The sequence below is a fragment of the Lithobates pipiens genome, unplaced genomic scaffold, assembly GCF_037356315.1.
Source record: "Lithobates pipiens isolate NorthernLeopardFrog02 unplaced genomic scaffold, aLitPip1_a1.2 Scaffold_25, whole genome shotgun sequence".
In the NCBI taxonomy this organism is placed as follows: Eukaryota; Metazoa; Chordata; class Amphibia; order Anura; family Ranidae; genus Lithobates; species Lithobates pipiens.
In genome coordinates this window covers 237,839,463-237,856,415 of record NW_027507787.1, presented here as the reverse complement: position 1 = coordinate 237,856,415, position 16,953 = coordinate 237,839,463, and the positions used below count along the sequence as shown (strand labels likewise).

The following is a 16,953-nucleotide window of genomic DNA, read 5'->3' as shown; positions in this document are numbered from 1 at the left end:
TTAAAAGATGTCCCCTCCCACCGCTTCGAAAGGCGCTCCAGCTGCTCATGAGAAAGCCGGCCGTCGGCTGTAAAAAAACAATGCCGGGGGGTTATGGCCGATATCTTCATCCATAATCCCGGAAAGCTCTGCCCTTGCAAACTACAATGTATATACAGTAATACCTTGGATTGCGAGCATAATCCGTTCCAGAAGAATGGAATCCAAAGCACTTGTATATCAAAGCGAGTTTCCCCATAGGAATCAATGGAAACTCAGATAATTAGTTCCAGTGTCACTGCTAGTCTATGCAGTACCGCAAGTGGCCAGAGGCGGGGAGAGGGCGCCAGAGATGCTCAGAGATGCTCGGAGACACTCGAAAACACCAGCAGATGCTCGGAGACACTCAGAGACACTCGGAGATGCTCGGAGACACTCAGACGCTCAGAGACCTTTGGGAACAGAGCGTTTCTGGGTGCTTGCGTGTGTCTCAGAGCGTCACCGGCGCCCCCCCCCCCCCCGCACCACTGGACACATGTGGTACTGCACACCCCAGAGGCTTGAATCCTGCTCATCTTGGGAGACAACGCTCACAAATTTAATCAGGATTAAAAAATTAAAAATAAACAGGGCGTACAGCAAAACGCTCGTAAACTGCGTTGCTCTAAATCCGAGGTTTTACTGTATATGTGGTCGGCAAGTGGAGGTGACGCTCTGGTGACTTCCGTCATCCAATCGCGTGCAAGCAAAAAAAATGCCGTGTTTTTATTTTCCTCGCATCTGATTGGGTATTTTCTTCGCAAAGTGAAAATTCATCACATTCCGTAAGCGTGAGGGTGTTGGGGAGGTTTGTTTGAAAAGCGAACAGCCGTTTCGCCGTTAGTAAATCAGCCCCACTGTCTGTGTGTTTAGGTTTGATAAAAAAAAAAAAAAATGAAAAGAAATAAAATAAAATAAAATGCACACTATTGTTTCTGGGCTCTATGAAAAGAAAAATAATAATAACATCCACACACAGGTTCTATTTATAAAATATTCGTTGCATAAATGTCAGAAACGTTTGTGCAACTTGTTTACGAAACGTATCGGTATAGACAGGGCGCCCACAATGCGGTAAAGTTTCCTTAAATAGCGCAAGGAGAAAGCTATACTGCATTATGACCACTAGATGGCGCTGAGGATACAGGACTTTTCATTGCTTCTCACACACTTGGTACCTTTAGGACAGTCAGGATTAGGAGGATTTATTTTGGGTTTCTTTCTGATGGTGACCATGGCGGCAATGACAAGAAATATACAGCTGAAATTTAAAAAGAAAAATATATATATAACTTTTTTGCTATTTAGGTGCAGTTTGTCTTTGATATTAATATTAATAATAAAAAAAGTCAGGAGATATTCATTATCATAGTTTTGCTTACGCACAGCGGCGGCGGCGGCACCCCCGATTTACAATTGTTTGGATCGCGTCAGTTTCAGGCAGTGTCAGGACTCATCCACACTGAACACTTTTAACCTCTTGACCTCCGGAAGATTTAGGCTGCGTTCACACCTGAGTGTAGCGCCTTCGAGCGTTTTCCAGCATTTTTTTTGTGCGTTTTTATGTGCGATTATGGTGTGTTTTTACGCTTGCGTTTTTGAGCCAATAGAGAAAACTATCATCTGTTGCATCATTTGTTGCTAGGTATTTCAGCTTTTTTTTTTTTAGCTTTTCCATTAGCTTTTATTTCTTTTTCAATTATTTTTATTCATTTATTTATTATTTTTTTCGTTAGGGTAATGGGTTAGAGTTAACCGCTTGCTTACCGGGCACTTAAACCCCCCTCCTGCCCAGACCAATTTTCAGCTTTCAGCGCTGCCACTCTTTGAATGACAATTGCGCGGTCGTGCTACAGTTTACCCAAATGAAATTCGTATCATTATTTTCACACAGATGGAGATTTCTTTTGGTGGTATTTAATTGCTGCTGGGATTTTTATTTTTTTGGTAAATAAAACCAAAAATGACCGAAAATTTGGAAAAAAAAACAAAAACAAAACTGTTTCATAGTTTGTTATAAAATTTTGAAAACAGGTAATTTTTCTCCTTCACTGATGGGCACTGATAGGCTGCGCTGATGGGCACTGATAGGTGGCACTAATAGGCACTGATGTACTGATAGGCACCAATAAGGCAGCACTAATGGGCACTGAGAGGTGGCACTGATGAGGCAGCACTGAGAGGTGGCACTGATGGGTGGCACTGATGGTTGACACTGATGGGTGGCACTGAAGGGCACTGACAGGTGGCACTGATAAGTGAAACTGATGGGCACTGGTGATCACTCATGGGTGGCACTGATGGGCACTGGTAGGTGACACTGATAGGCAGCACTGATCTGTGGCACTGATTATGAGACACTGATGGGCATTGATTGGCAGCACTGGCGGGCACTGGTGGGTACTGCTAGGTGGCACAGTGGGCACTGACAGCTGACAATGGTGGCACAGAAAATGCAGCCACTGCTTTCTGTGTGGGGAACCGATGTCTCTCTGGCAGACGCCGGTGATCGGCTTTTTTTTTCCCTTCACGCCGATAGCGCGAGGAAAAGAAAAATACTGATTACCGAGCTTCTGTTTAAATCACGTGATCAGCCATCATTGTCTGACAGATGATCATGTGGTAAGGCGCCGGGATCGACTCCTTACTTGGATCTGTGATCACCTGCGTCCGTGGACACCCTCCCGGCAATTAAGGCCCGCGCTGTAGCCGTCTTTTGCCTATAGCGCGGGCGGCAAGTAGTTAATTCTCATGCAGCTAATGCAAATTAGTATTAGCTGAACTAGTATCCTGACATAGGGTTATGTATTTTTTGTTAGGGTTAATGTGTTAATACTACTACTACTACTACTAATACTACTACCACTACTACTAATACTACTACTAATACTACTACTACTAATACTACTACTAATACTACTGCTACTACTACTGCTAATACTACTACCACTACTACTGCTAATACTACTACCACTACTACTAATACTACTACTATTACTACTACTAATACTACTACTACTACTACTAATACTACTACTAATACTACTACTACTACTACTGCTAATACTACTACTACTAATACTACTACTACTAATACTACTACTACTACTAATACTACTACTACTACTACTACTACTACTACTACTGCTAATACTACTACTACTACTAATACTACTACTACTGCTACTACTAATAATAATAATTGATGATTGAATAAATGTAAAATAAATACACAAATAAATAAAAATAATCATAAATAAATAATAAATCAATTAAATAAATGAATAATAAGTAATAGTAAATAAATAATTAACCCCTAACCCTTAAAAAAAAGTCAGTAGTTTTTTTATTTAACATTTTTTTTTCACAATTGTATTTTTTTACAATTTTTTAAAATTAATTTTACAATTTAACCTTTAATTATTTATTATTCACTCTTTTTTTATTTATTTTTTTACTTATCAGCCCTTGTTGGGGGGAGGGGGGGGGGCTTTGGTGAGATATCAAGGATCTAAACAGTCCCCTGCCATCTCCCCTTTGAGACAGGGAAAGGGACTGAGGACACGGATTCCCCAGTCCCTTTCTCTGCGGCCTCAGCTGCACTGAAGATGAATGGAGAGGAGACAGAGGCTCCTCCCCATTCATAAACTGAAGCATAGAGGGAGAGGAGGAGAAGCGTCTGTCAGCTGCTTTATTGAAAGGCTATACGGGGGGGGGGGGGGGGGGGAATCAGTGCTTGTAACTGCTCCCCCGTCGCCGCACTGATCACCTGTGATGCTGCCCGGCCCCCCCGGTGCTACACTGAGGATGCCCTGGCCCTATACAAAAGGTATCGGATCGAGCATCAGAGCATTTGGACCGATCCCGATACTTTTGCAAATGCTTGGTATCTACTAGTATTGGTATCGGTGCAACCTTAATTATTATTATTATTATTATTATTATTATTAATAATAATTTTGTTTATTTTTGTTCAGGTTTGGGTGTTTATTTATTATTTATATTAATTTAATTATCATTTATTTATGTATTATTTCATATTATTCATTTATTTTATTTATGATGCTTTTTAGCTATTTGTGAATTTAGTTTCCATTTATTTATTCATATATTTTTTTGCTATTTTATGTTTTTGCAATTTTTAGTTTGAGCAGAAAATTGCGCGCACACGCTGGACAAATCGCACAAATGCGCCCAAAAAAACATGTGAATGGCGCGTTTCTATTAATTAATTCTATGGGAATAAAAACACGGGGTGGGTCCCAACAGCTTTCCGAAAACGCCCCTGCCCATTGCAATGAATCGCCTGAAAAAACGCTTTCGGAAGCGCCACAACGCAGGTTTAAAAGCACCCCCCGCTAGCAGCCTGAAAATCCATGCAAAAGCGGCGCTTAAACAGCGGGAAAACGCCGCTAAGACGAGCAGTGCTTTACCGCTAATGAGGATAATGACAGAACTCTGGACGGCCGCACTCCAATGCTAAAACGATGCTTTATTCAAATAATATTTAGGACACAGCAAATGACATCACAGCGAAAGATGCTAACAGCTGACGCGTTGCGCACTAAGGCTAGTGCTTACTCATAGCTTTACCGCTAATGGCCGGCGCATTCAGCGTGAAAGCAGCCTAGTTCACGGGCGTGTAAAGGCGGGTGTCCCAATACTTTTGACAATATAGTGTAGGTGGGGAACAGGGCATTTGCATGTAGTGAACAATCATTCCCTTTTTCTGGTTCTGTGCCTCTGAAGACCGGTCATCATGAATACAGGACAGACTCTGACTTCCTGTTCTCGGGTCACACGGGATGAGTTACGAAATCTGGTGGGAATTTTGGTGTCTGCTCAGATTACGAAGAATGGAACCAACCGCAACCACATTTATTTCTGCTGCATTGTCTGGGATGCGACCATCATTAAAAAGAACCATTCATACTGGAACTATACCAGAAATGTAAGGTTTAGTCTTAAAGCAGTGATTCTCAACCAGGGTTCCTCCAGAGGTTGTAGGGGTTCCTTCAGCATTGGGCAATTTCTGCCTCTCAGATAAGTTCCCACCGACACCATTGATCTTTTTAGCTATCTGTAAGGAGGTAATTCTTCCCAATGACCACAAGTGTAAGGACCATTCTTCCCAATGACCACAAGTGTGAGGACCATTCTTCCCAATGACCACAAGTGTAAGGACCATTCTTCCCAATGACCACAAGTGTGAGGACCATTCTTCCCAATGACCACAAGTGTGAGGACCATTCTTCCCAATGACCACAAGTGTAAGGACCATTCTTCCCAATGACCACAAGTGTAAGGACCATTCTTCCCAATGACCACAAGTGTGAGGACCATTCTTCCCAATGACCACAAGTGTAAGGACCATTCTTCCCACTGACCATCACATGTACCATGAGCTGTAGATTTCTAATTTTTTGCAGGGGGTTCCCAGAGACCCAGAGAACTCAAGGGTTCCTCTGTGGTGAAAAAGTTGAGAAAGGCTGTAGATTCCTGTAGATGCTGGAGATTCCTTATATCTCCTGGGGACTGAATTGGTACCCTGTTTCCCCGAAAAATAAGACCTAGCGTGATTATCGGTGATGACTGCAATATAAGCCCTACCCCTCCAGATCCCTCCACTCTGATCACACCTCCAGATCCCCCACCAGATCTCACAACTCTGATCACACCTCCAGATCCCCCACCAGATCCCGCCACTCTGATCACACCTCCAGATCCCCCACCAGATCCCTCCACTCTCATTACATCTCCAGATCCCCCACCAGATCCCTCCACTCTGATCAGACCTCCAGATCCCCCACCAAAGCCCCCCACTCTGATCAGACCTCCAGATCCCCCACCCGATCCCGCCACTCTGATCACACCTCCAGATCCCCCATCAAAGCCCCCCACTCTGATCAGACCTCCAGATCCCCCACCAGATCCTCCCACTCTGATCACACCTCCAGATCCCCCACCAGATCCCACCACTCTGATCCCACCTCCAGATCCCCCACCAGATCCCTCCACTTTGATCAGACCTCCAGATCCCCCACCAGATCCCTCCACTCTGATTTACACCTCCAGATCCCCCACCAGATCCCTCCACTCTGATCAGACCTCCAGATCCCCCACCAAAGCCCCCCACTCTGATCAGACCTCCAGATCCCCCACCCGATCCCGCCACTCTGATCACACCTCCAGATCCCCCATCAAAGCCCCCCACTCTGATCAGACCTCCAGATCCCCCACCAGATCCCACCACTCTGATCCCACCTCCAGATCCCCCACCAGATCCCGCCACTCTGATCCCACCTCCAGATCCCCCACCAGATCCCTCCACTCTGATCACACCCCAGATCCTCCACCAGATCCCTCCACTCTGATCAGACCTCCAGATCCCCCACCAAAGCCCCCCACTCTGATCAGACTTCCAGATCCCCCACCCGTTCCCGCCACTCTGATCACACCTCCAGATCCCCCATCAAAGCCCCCCACTCTGATCAGACCTCCAGATCCCCCACCAGATCCCACCACTCTGATCACACCTCCAGATCCCCCACCAGATCCCGCAACTCTGATCCCACCTCCAGATCCCCCACCAGATCCCTCCACTCTGATCACACCCCCAGATCCCTCCACTCTGATAACACCTCCAAATCCCCCCAGATCCATCTTCCACTCTGATCACTCCTCCAGATCCTTCCACTCTTATCACACCTCCAGATCCCTCCACTCTGCTCACACTTCCAGATCCCCCATCAGATCTCTCCACTCTGATTACACCTCCAAATCCCCCCCAGATCCCTCTTCCACTCTGATCACACCTCCAGATCCCCCACCAGATCCCTCTACTCTGATCACCCCCCCATATGTCTTCCACTCTGCTCACTCCTCCAGATCCCCCACCAGATCCCTCTACTCTGATCACCCCCCCCCCATATGTCTTCCACTCTGCTCACTCCTCCAGATCAACCACCAGATCCCTCTACTCTGATCACCCCCCCATATGTCTTCCACTCTGCTCACTCCTCCTGATCCCCCACCAGATCCCTCTACTCTGATCACACCTCCAGATGTCTTCCACTTTGATCACACCTCCAGATACCCCAGCAGATTCCTCCATTCTGATCACACCTCCAGATCCCCCACCAGATATCTGCACTCTGATCACACCTCCAAATCCCTCCACTCTGCTCACACCTCCTGATCACACCCCCAGATCCCTCCACTCTGATAACACCTCCAAATCCCCCCCCCCCCAGATCCCTCTTCCACTCTGATCACTCCTCCAGATCCCTCCACTCTGATCACACCCCCAGATCCCTCCACTCTGATAACACCTGCAAATACCCCCAGATCCCTCTTCCACTCTGATCACACCCCCAGATCCCTCCACTCTGATAACACCTCCAGATCCCCCACCAGATCCCTCTACTCTGATCACACCTCCAGATGTCTTCCACTTTGATCACACCTCCAGATTCCCTCCACTCTGATCTTGCCTCTAGATCCCACCACTCTAATTACACCCTCCCAGATATCCCCTCCCCCATCACACACACAATCCCTCTCATCGGTCCTGCAGCACCAGGGACAGGAGGTGCTGCAGGACCGCTGGCTACCTACCCCACTGCCTCCCCTGACCGTCCGTCCCTGCCTCACTCCTACCAGACGCGGTGTGGAGGTTGGAGTCGGTCTGCTGCCCGGGGCTGCCGGTGAGATCAGAGACAGGAGCTCTGGTGATGGTTGTGGAACTTCAATAGGTTGATTTGAAGCACATTGTTGAGCACAAGGGGCAATTTTGTGTGAATTATAGAAGCACAGAGACGCTTTAGTATTTATGAAATAGATATTTATTTAATTATTGTTCATCAGTTGGCAACACAGTAACATTATTCATATTATGAATGACACATTTATCTGATTGGTGATAATTGAAGCACTCAATCATTATTCTTTTCATGAGCCATATATGTATTTCTGTACCTTTTATGAATCGTCTATGTTTATAATGGGTGTATGATTTTGTCTTTTTTTTTTTTTTTGGTGGTATTTAATCACCATTGGGTATTACATTTTTTTTCTAAACAAACAAAAATAGACCGAAAATATTGAAAAAATAAAACTTTTTCTTTGTTTCCGTTATAAAATTTTGCAAATTAGTAATTTTTCTTCTTCACTGATGGGCACTGATTGGCACTGATTGGGGCTGCACTGACGATCAGTGTAAACGTCCCCTGTCACTGGATCACCGGTTATTGGCTTTCCTTTCCTCAGACAGTGACAGTGCTGAGGAAAGGTAAATGTTGATAACCGGTGTTCTGGCAGATAGTGTCCTGCCATCATATAGTGTCCGCCCCCTACTGCGCATGCTCAGTACGGGGCAGAAGAGGCTTTGGAAAAATCTCCGAAGCTGAACGGTGAGTGGAGGAACCGTGAGTGGAGGTGGTAGCCCCACCATCCAAGCGGACATAGGGTTGTGAAAATTAGAGGGCCCCTCGTGGGCGTGCTTCGCTCGCCACGCTTCGGGCTCGGCCTCGCTGCGCTCAGCTCTTTTATATTCCTACTCTATCTCCACTTGGATGGTGGGGATAGAACCTAGACTCACGGCGCAGGCCCGCCACGCTTCGGGCTTGGCCTCGCTGGGCTTCGGGCTCGGCCTCGCTCGCCACGCTTCGGGCTCGGCCTCGCTGCGCTCAGCTCTTTTATATTCCTACTCTACGTCCACTTGGATGGTGGGGATAGAACCTGGACTCACCGCGCAGGCACCGTTCATCCTCTGCTATTTTCGGAATCTGTGTTGCTGTGTACTGTGCATGCGCAGTACACAGCGGACACTATCCGATGGGGGACCATATATGATAGGACACCGGCAATTGTTTCCATGTGAGAAGCTGTGATTGGACACAGCTGAACACATGGTAAAGGGCCGCTCTGATTGGCCCTTTTCCTCGATTTGTGATCAGCTGTGTCCAAAGGACGCAGCGATCACAGAGCGTGCCCCTCAGGGCTCGTGGCAGGGTGGGGTTCTGGGAGGACGTCAATAGATGCCCTCAAAGAACTGGGCGACTGTGCTGTAGCCGTCATTCGGCAAATGGTTAATCTTACTGATCCTCTAATTGTATGCTTTCTTCCATTGTGACTCTGCTCCTGCTGTACCCAGTAGTTTTCGACACCTCTTCGTTAAACAGATTCTCTATCAGCTCATGGAATGTCTTTCTTACTTTAGTCTTCATAGCTTTGCCCAAGAGGACATAGAGAACAGGGTTGATACAACTATTGGTTTCGGCCAAGGCTTGTGAGAAAAGGTCCAGAATGGTCACCACGAGGTTGTCGAAGTACAGCACTATAATTCCCATTATATGGTAGGGAGCCCAGCTCACAAAAAACGCTACGGCAATGCCAAATACCACTTTGGTGGTCTTGTTGCCCGCCTTTACAAACCTGGTCCTTTTCAACTTGAAGGCCAGACAAGCATAACTGCCAGAGATGATTAAGAGGGGTATGAGAAAGCCAAAAATCATGCGAGTAACTGTAACCGTCTCATCTGGAAAAGTCACATGGGTTTCCACGTTCATGTCACTTCCATTACTGTCCTGAAGGCCACCTTGTTGGTATCCACATAGTGTTAGGTTCTTCTCTATGTAGGTGGTTCTGTAGAGGACAGCGGGTAGACACATCAAGAAGGACAACATCCATATAGCCAAGCATGTGATCCAGGCCATTCGTAGGTTGCAGTGGTTTCTGGCCCACACGGGTTGGACAACCAGGATACAGCGGTAAACGCTTATCGCCACCAGACTGAAAACACTGGCAAACATGGTGAAGATAACAATGGAGGGTAACATCTTGCAGAGGGCGGGACCGTACAACCATTCCTCATAGAAGAATTGGGCTATGAAGAATGGGAAAGCCAGACAGCAAGTCATATCGGCCAGAGCAAGGTTCCAAAACCAAATGTTCATCACTGTCCACTTCATCTTCATACCAATAACCCAAAGAACCAGAAAATTGCCAGGAATGCCAACAACAGTCGTGATAACCATAATTAGGATGGTGAACACATGTTGGTTTGAATCCATGGATGATGATTCCGTATCACTTGCATTCAACATTCTGGTTTCCTGTAAAGACAACAGGATTAGCTGGAGATAAGTGAACTTTATCTACTCAGTCTTGTCAGAATCTCATCATTCTAAACTAGGGTTGCACCAACACCGGTATCAGTATCAGTGCCGATACTAAGCATTTGCACAAATATCGGTACTTGTGCAAATGCTCCGATACCTGAAACTAGAGCTGGGGAAAAAAATCGATTTAAATCTTGAATCAAGTTGAGAGGTCAAATCGATTCAAAATTTAAGCAAATCGATTTTTTTTTTCCACCACCGTGTCGTTCCTGAGGTGCTGCGGGCAGGATTTTTTAATGCGAGGCCTTGGCTTTGGCCTAGTCCATGAGACCGGATGCCGCGGACTAGGCCCAAACGCAGAGGACTAGGCCGAAGCCCCGGCCTCGCCTAAAAACTCCTGCCTGCAGCTTCCCAGGCGCGATGTCTGCGGACAGGAGTTTTTAGGCGAGACCGTGGCTTCAGCCTGGTACGCGAGGCCGGGTGCCGTGGACTAGGCCGCAGCCACGGCCTCGCCTAAAAACTCCTGCCTGCATCTCCCCAGGACTGGCGCTGACACCGCGCCGCTCCTGAGGAGCTGCGGGCAGGAATTTTTATGCAAGCCCTCGGCTTTGCCCTAGTCCGCGAGACCGGACGCCGCAGACAAGGCCGCGGCCACGGCCTTGCCTAAAAACTCCTGCCTGCAGCTCCCCAGGACCGGCGGTGTCCATAAAAAAAAAAAGACTTGATTTGAATCATGAATCAAGTTTTTTTATTTTTCTAAATCGCAGATTATTATTTTTTTTTTTAAGAAAATCGCCTAGCTCTACCTGAAACCGATATTTTCAGGCTCGGTTCTATCAGCTGTCAGTGGGATTCCCCCACTGACAGCTGTTTACAACGGCATCTCCCCGTTCAGCCTCCCCGTGAGACGATCGCGGGCATCCCCACGGCGATCGAGTCCGTGGGACCCGCGACCGTACTCACGGGGGTCCCCGACCGGCACGTGAGTGCGCCGCCGGCGGTGAGCACGCGATGGCAGGGCGGCATATAGAAATGGACGTGCCTGTACGCCAATATGCCTGCCCGTGCCATTCTGCCGACGTACAGCGGCGTGCGCTGGTCGGGAAGTGGTTAAGGAAAAAAACTTACATTTAAATGCCCATCAATGCAACCTTATCAGTGTCCATTTGTAGCCTTGTCAGTGTTATTTTCAGCTGTGCGAGAACGAGAACGGCTGAAAGCAGGACATCCGGCTCTGTATCTCGGCGGCTTTCGGCCATCCTCGGCAGCTTTCGGCCACTCTCGGCCGTTCTCTGCAACTTTCAGCCATTCTCGGCCATTCTCGGCAGCCTTCGGTCACTCTCGGCCATTCTTGGCAGCTTTCGGCCACTCTCGGCCGTTCTCGGCAGCTTTCGGCCACTCTCGGCCGTTCTCGGCAGCTTTAGGCCACTCTCGGCCGTTCTCGGCATCTTTCAGCCGTTCTCGGCAGCTTGATTTAAAATTGGCTTATAGGACATGGCGGTGCTCTACCACTAAGACTCCCACAGTACCATCCTGTGATGGAGCCTTGGTAAACTTTTTGATACAGTTGTCAGTAGGTATCAGTAATTGGTATCGGCGAGTACTAAAAAAAAATTATCGGTACTCGTACTTGTAAAACAAATGGTATCAGTGCATCCCTATTCTACACCCATGTTAGCAGGCGGTAGTTCATCATCTACCATCACAATGTTTGTCACATATAAACATGCTATTGATGTTTAACCACCTATCGCTGTGCATTAATAAATGGCAATAAATGGTAAGTGGATGGACATTTTTGGAACGCTGTTAAAAAACGCAATCTGTTAACGCCTCGTGCACATGCCGGGCGGGGACACAATATGAAGCTGCAGACTGGAACGCACTAGTGGATTCACGATGGACCTTTATTCATTTATTGTTGGCGGGCAGCTGACACACAGGCACCCCGATGTATGGGGGGCGTCACAGTGAACTTCCTGGTTTAGAGGCACATATGCATGTGTCCTCTCGCTGATCTGTGCTGTGATTGAACTCAGCACGAGGTTGTCAGCAGGTTACAGCCAATCATTTTGGCTGTATACCTGCAGATCGGCTGTGGCTGATCACAGCATACAGATCTGGGTGCTTGTAAATTTCTCCCTGCTTTAGGTTAGCGCTCAGAACTGAAAGCAAGGTGATATAAAGTGATATAAAGTGATATATAGAGGAATCGGGACCTCCTTCCTCCCGCTGGTGACCCCTCTAGTGATATAAAGATCTATATAGAGGAATCAGGACCTCCTTCCTCCCGCTGGTGACCACTCTAGTGATATAAAGATCTATATAGAGGAATCAGGACCTCCTTCCTCCCGCTGGTGACCTCTCTAGTGATATAAAGATCTATATAGAGGAATCAGGACCTCCTTCCTCCCGCTGGTGACCTCTCTAGTGATATAAAGATCTATATAGAGGAATCAGAACCTCCTTCCTCCCGCTGGTGACCCCTCTAGTGATATAAAGATCTATATAGAGGAATCAGGACCTCCTTCCTCCTGCTGGTGACCCCTCTAGTGATATAAAGATCTATATAGAGAATCAGGACCTCCTTCCTCCTGCTGGTGACCCCTCTAGTGATATAAAGATCTATAAAGAGGAATCAGGACCTCCTTCCTCCCACTGGTGACCCCTCTAGTGATATAAAGATCTATATAGAGGAATCAGGACCCCCTTCCTCCTGCTGGTGACCCCTTTAGTGATATAAAGATCTATATAGAGGAATCAGGACCTCCTTCCTCCCGCTGGTGACCCCTCTAGTGATATAAAGATCTATATAGAGGAATCAGGACCTCCTTCCTCCTGCTGGTGACCCCTCTAGTGATATAAAGATCTATATAGAGAATCAGGACCTCCTTCCTCCTGCTGGTGACCCCTCTAGTGATATAAAGATCTATAAAGAGGAATCAGGACCTCCTTCCTCCCGCTGGTGACCCCTCTAGTGATATAAAGATCTATATAGAGGAATCAGGACCCCCTTCCTCCTGCTGGTGACCCCTTTAGTGATATAAAGATCTATATAGAGGAATCAGGACCTCCTTCCTCCTGCTGGTGACCCCTCTAGTGATATAAAGATCTATATAGAGGAATCAGGACCTCCTTCCTCCCGCTGGTGACCCCTCTAGTGATATAAAGATCTATATAGAGGAATCAGGACCTCCTTCCTCCCGCTGGTGACCTCTCTAGTGATATAAAGATCTATACAGAGGAATCAGAACCTCCTTCCTCCCGCTGGTGACCCCTCTAGTGATATAAAGATCTATATAGAGGAATCAGGACCTCCTTCCTCCTGCTGGTGACCCTTCTAGTGATATAAAGATCTATATAGAGGAATCAGAACCTCCTTCCTCCCGCTGGTGACCCCTCTAGTGATATAAAGATCTATATAGAGGAATCAGGACCTCCTTCCTCCTGCTGGTGACCCCTCTAGTGATATAAAGATCTATATAGAGAATCAGGACCTCCTTCCTCCTGCTGGTGACCCCTCTAGTGATATAAAGATCTATAAAGAGGAATCAGGACCACCTTCCTCCTGATGGTGACCCCTCTAGTGATATAAAGATCTATAAAGAGGAATCAGGACCTCCTTCCTCCCGCTGGTGACCCCTCTAGTGATATAAAGATCTATATAGAGGAATCAGGACCCCCTTCCTCCTGCTGGTGACCCCTTTAGTGATATAAAGATCTATATAGAGGAATCAGGACCTCCTTCCTCCTGCTGGTGACCCCTCTAGTGATATAAAGATCTATATAGAGCAATCAGGACCTTCTTCCTCCTGATGGTGATCCCCCGCCGATTGTGAGCCTGTGGGCGGCTTTCGGCCAGCCTCAGCCATTCTCGGCAGGTTTCGGCCACCTTCGGCCATTCTCGGCAGGTTTCAGCCGCCTTTGGCCGTTCTCGGCGGGTTTCAGCAGCTCCCGTGCCGAGAATGGCCGAAGGCGGGCAAAGGCCGCCGAGCACAGCCGAGAGCGGCCGAAAGCTGCCGAGAACGGCCAAAGGCAGCCGAAAGCAGGACATCCGGCTCTGTTACTAGGTGGCACCATTTTTAAATGGCAAAGCTGAAAAAGACCCTGACAAGGCTACATGACAAGGCTGCATGACAAGCAGGGGCGGACTGACCATTCGGGCACTCTGGCACTGCCCTAGGGCCCCATGCCACCAAGGGGCCCCATCAGGGTTGCCAGCCTCAATAAAACCAGGGACGGTATTTAAAAATCTGTGTTTTTTTAAAGATCCCAAGATTATAGCTGCCCATCTCTCCAGTACCTTTTCAGTGTGTGTATGTGTATTCTGTGTGTGTATACGGTGTGTGTATATTGTGTGTCTGTGTGTGTATACTGTATGGCCATAATCTATTGCCTGGGGGGCCCCATAATCTCCTATTGCCCGGGGGCCCCATAATCTCCTATTGCCCGGGGGCCCCATAATCTCCTATTGCCCGGGGGCCCCATAATCTTCTCCTATTGCCTGGGGGGCCCATAATCTATTGCCCGGGGGCCCCATAATCTTCTCCTATTGCCCGGGGGCCTCATAATCCCCTATTGCCGGGGGCCCCATAATCTCCTATTGCCCGGGGGCCCCAAAATCTATTGCCCGGGGGCCCCATAATCTTCTATTGCCGGGGGGCCCATAATCTTCTCCTATTGTCCGGGGGCCCCATAATCTCCTATTGCCCGGGGGCCCTATGAGTTGTCAGTCCGCCCCTGATGACAAGGCTGCATGACAAGGCTACATGACAAGGCTGCAAATGACCATGACAAGGCTACATGACAAGGCTACATGACAAGGCTGCATGACAAGGCTACATGACAAGGCTGCATGACAAGGCTGCAAATGACCATGACAAGGCTACATGACAAGGCTACATGACAAGGCTACATGACAAGGCTACATATGACACTAACAAGGCTGGAGATGGACACTGATAAGGCTGCATTGATGTGCATTAAAATGTTTTTTCCTTAAACTTCCCTCCTAAAAGTTTTTTTTCTCTTAAAATTCCCACCTAAACTTGGGGTGCGTGTTATATGTCGGCGCATGTTATACGCCAATAAATATGATATATAGAGGAATCAGGACCTCCTTTCTGCTGGTGACCCCTCTAGTGATATAAACATCTATATAGAGGAATCAGGACCTCCTTCCTCCTGTTGGTGACCCCTCTAGTGATATAAAGATCTATATGGAGGAATCGAGACCAGCTTCCTCCTGCTGGTGACCCCTCTAGTGATATAAAGATCTATATAGAGGAATCAGGACCTCCTTCCTCCTGCTGGTGACCCCTCTAGTGATATAAAGATCTATATAGAGGAATCGAGACCACCTTCCTCCTGCTGGTGACCCCTCTAGTGATATAAAGATCTATATAGAGGAGGGATATGCAATTAGCGGACCTCCAGCTGTTGCAGAACTACAAGTCCCATGAGGCATAGCAAGACTCTTGACAGCCACAAGCATGAAACCCAGAGGCAGAGGCATGATGGGACTTGTAGTTTTGAAACAGCTGGAGGTCCGCTAATTGCATATCCCTGATATAGAGGAATTGGGACCTCCTTCCTCCTGCTGGTGACCCCTCTACTGATATAAAGATCTCTATAGAGGAATCGGGATCTCCTTCCTCCTATTGGTGTGATCCCCCAATAATTCTCCTAGCTGTCCCCGCTGCCTACTCACACTGTTTTCTCATTTTGCAATCATCTGAAATGTTCCCGCCCCCCCCCCCCCCAAATATTTTTATTCTGTAGTTCTGGCTAACATTGCACCCCCATCAATTTACTTTATCAAAGGATTCTTGTCCCCTAAGTCTTTATTTTTCACATTCAGAAACACTGACCTGTCGTTTCCACTGTTTTAAACAATCTTCCAGCAATGCCAAATTCCATGTTCCACCAGCAACGTCAGCCCTACTACAAACCATTTTGTAATCAGCAAAAATACATACCTTACCCGCCGAGCCTTAGAGACAGATAAATAGAACGGGCCTAGTACAGAGCCTTGTGGCACACCACTAGTGGCTGGTCTCTCTTCTGAATGTAATCCATATACAACCAAACTCTGATATCTACCCTTTACCCAACCGTGTCCTCTACTGACCTGTTGGTGGCGTCTGCAGCAGATCAGAAGAATCTTCTTGAATGGTATCGGGGTAATCTGGAGCTTAGTAACCAAATGACAGCTGCATCTGCCTAAACAGTAAGTCCAGATACTATCAATGGTGCAAAAGCTTCATCCCCCACGGATCTAGAAAATAGTACAAGGTAGCGGCTCGCAGGGAACTCCGAGAATGTCACAAACTCAATGCGACTCACATCCTCAAACTAGTAAAGCGAAAGAAGAGATGAGCCAGATAGACACATTGTAGTAAAAGTTGAAAAGTCATACAAGTCTTCGAATAAACTAAACTTACCTTTGCGCAACTTCCTTTCTGAGTTATTTTAAATATAGGCACTTAGAAAGAAAAACAATTGCATCACTGTAAGTGGTTTGTAGGTGGGGTGCAACGTGGTGTGGTGACAATAATACACGCAGTCCCAGTATGATAATAATAATAATAACAATAATAATAATAATAATAATAATAATAATAAATCGTAATGAAATAATGCAGTCAGTTCACAAACACCCGGTGAGAAGGCGGCCATGCCCGCAGGAAGCAGGTTTCAGCCAAACTGCCAGTCTGTAGAGAGGGGCAGAAAGCGGCCCGGCAGTCTTGAGCCCAAGCAGACAGATGTCCAGAGAAGTTGCGAGAAAAAAAACTTCCTAGTTGTATTAATTAAA

At 47.1% G+C, this 16,953-nt stretch overlaps 1 pseudogene across 1 annotated transcript; it reads right to left on the bottom strand.

Annotated features, from left to right (window-relative positions):
* Positions 1-8,650: 8,650 nt before the first annotated feature.
* Positions 8,651-16,508, bottom strand: LOC143930022 (C3a anaphylatoxin chemotactic receptor pseudogene; annotated as a pseudogene). Its single transcript, XR_013262690.1, has 2 exons — positions 16,270-16,508; positions 8,651-10,133 (listed from the first exon to the last, which is right to left on the bottom strand). The product of XR_013262690.1 is annotated as a C3a anaphylatoxin chemotactic receptor pseudogene (transcript).
* Between the last annotated feature and the right edge of the window lie 445 nt (positions 16,509-16,953).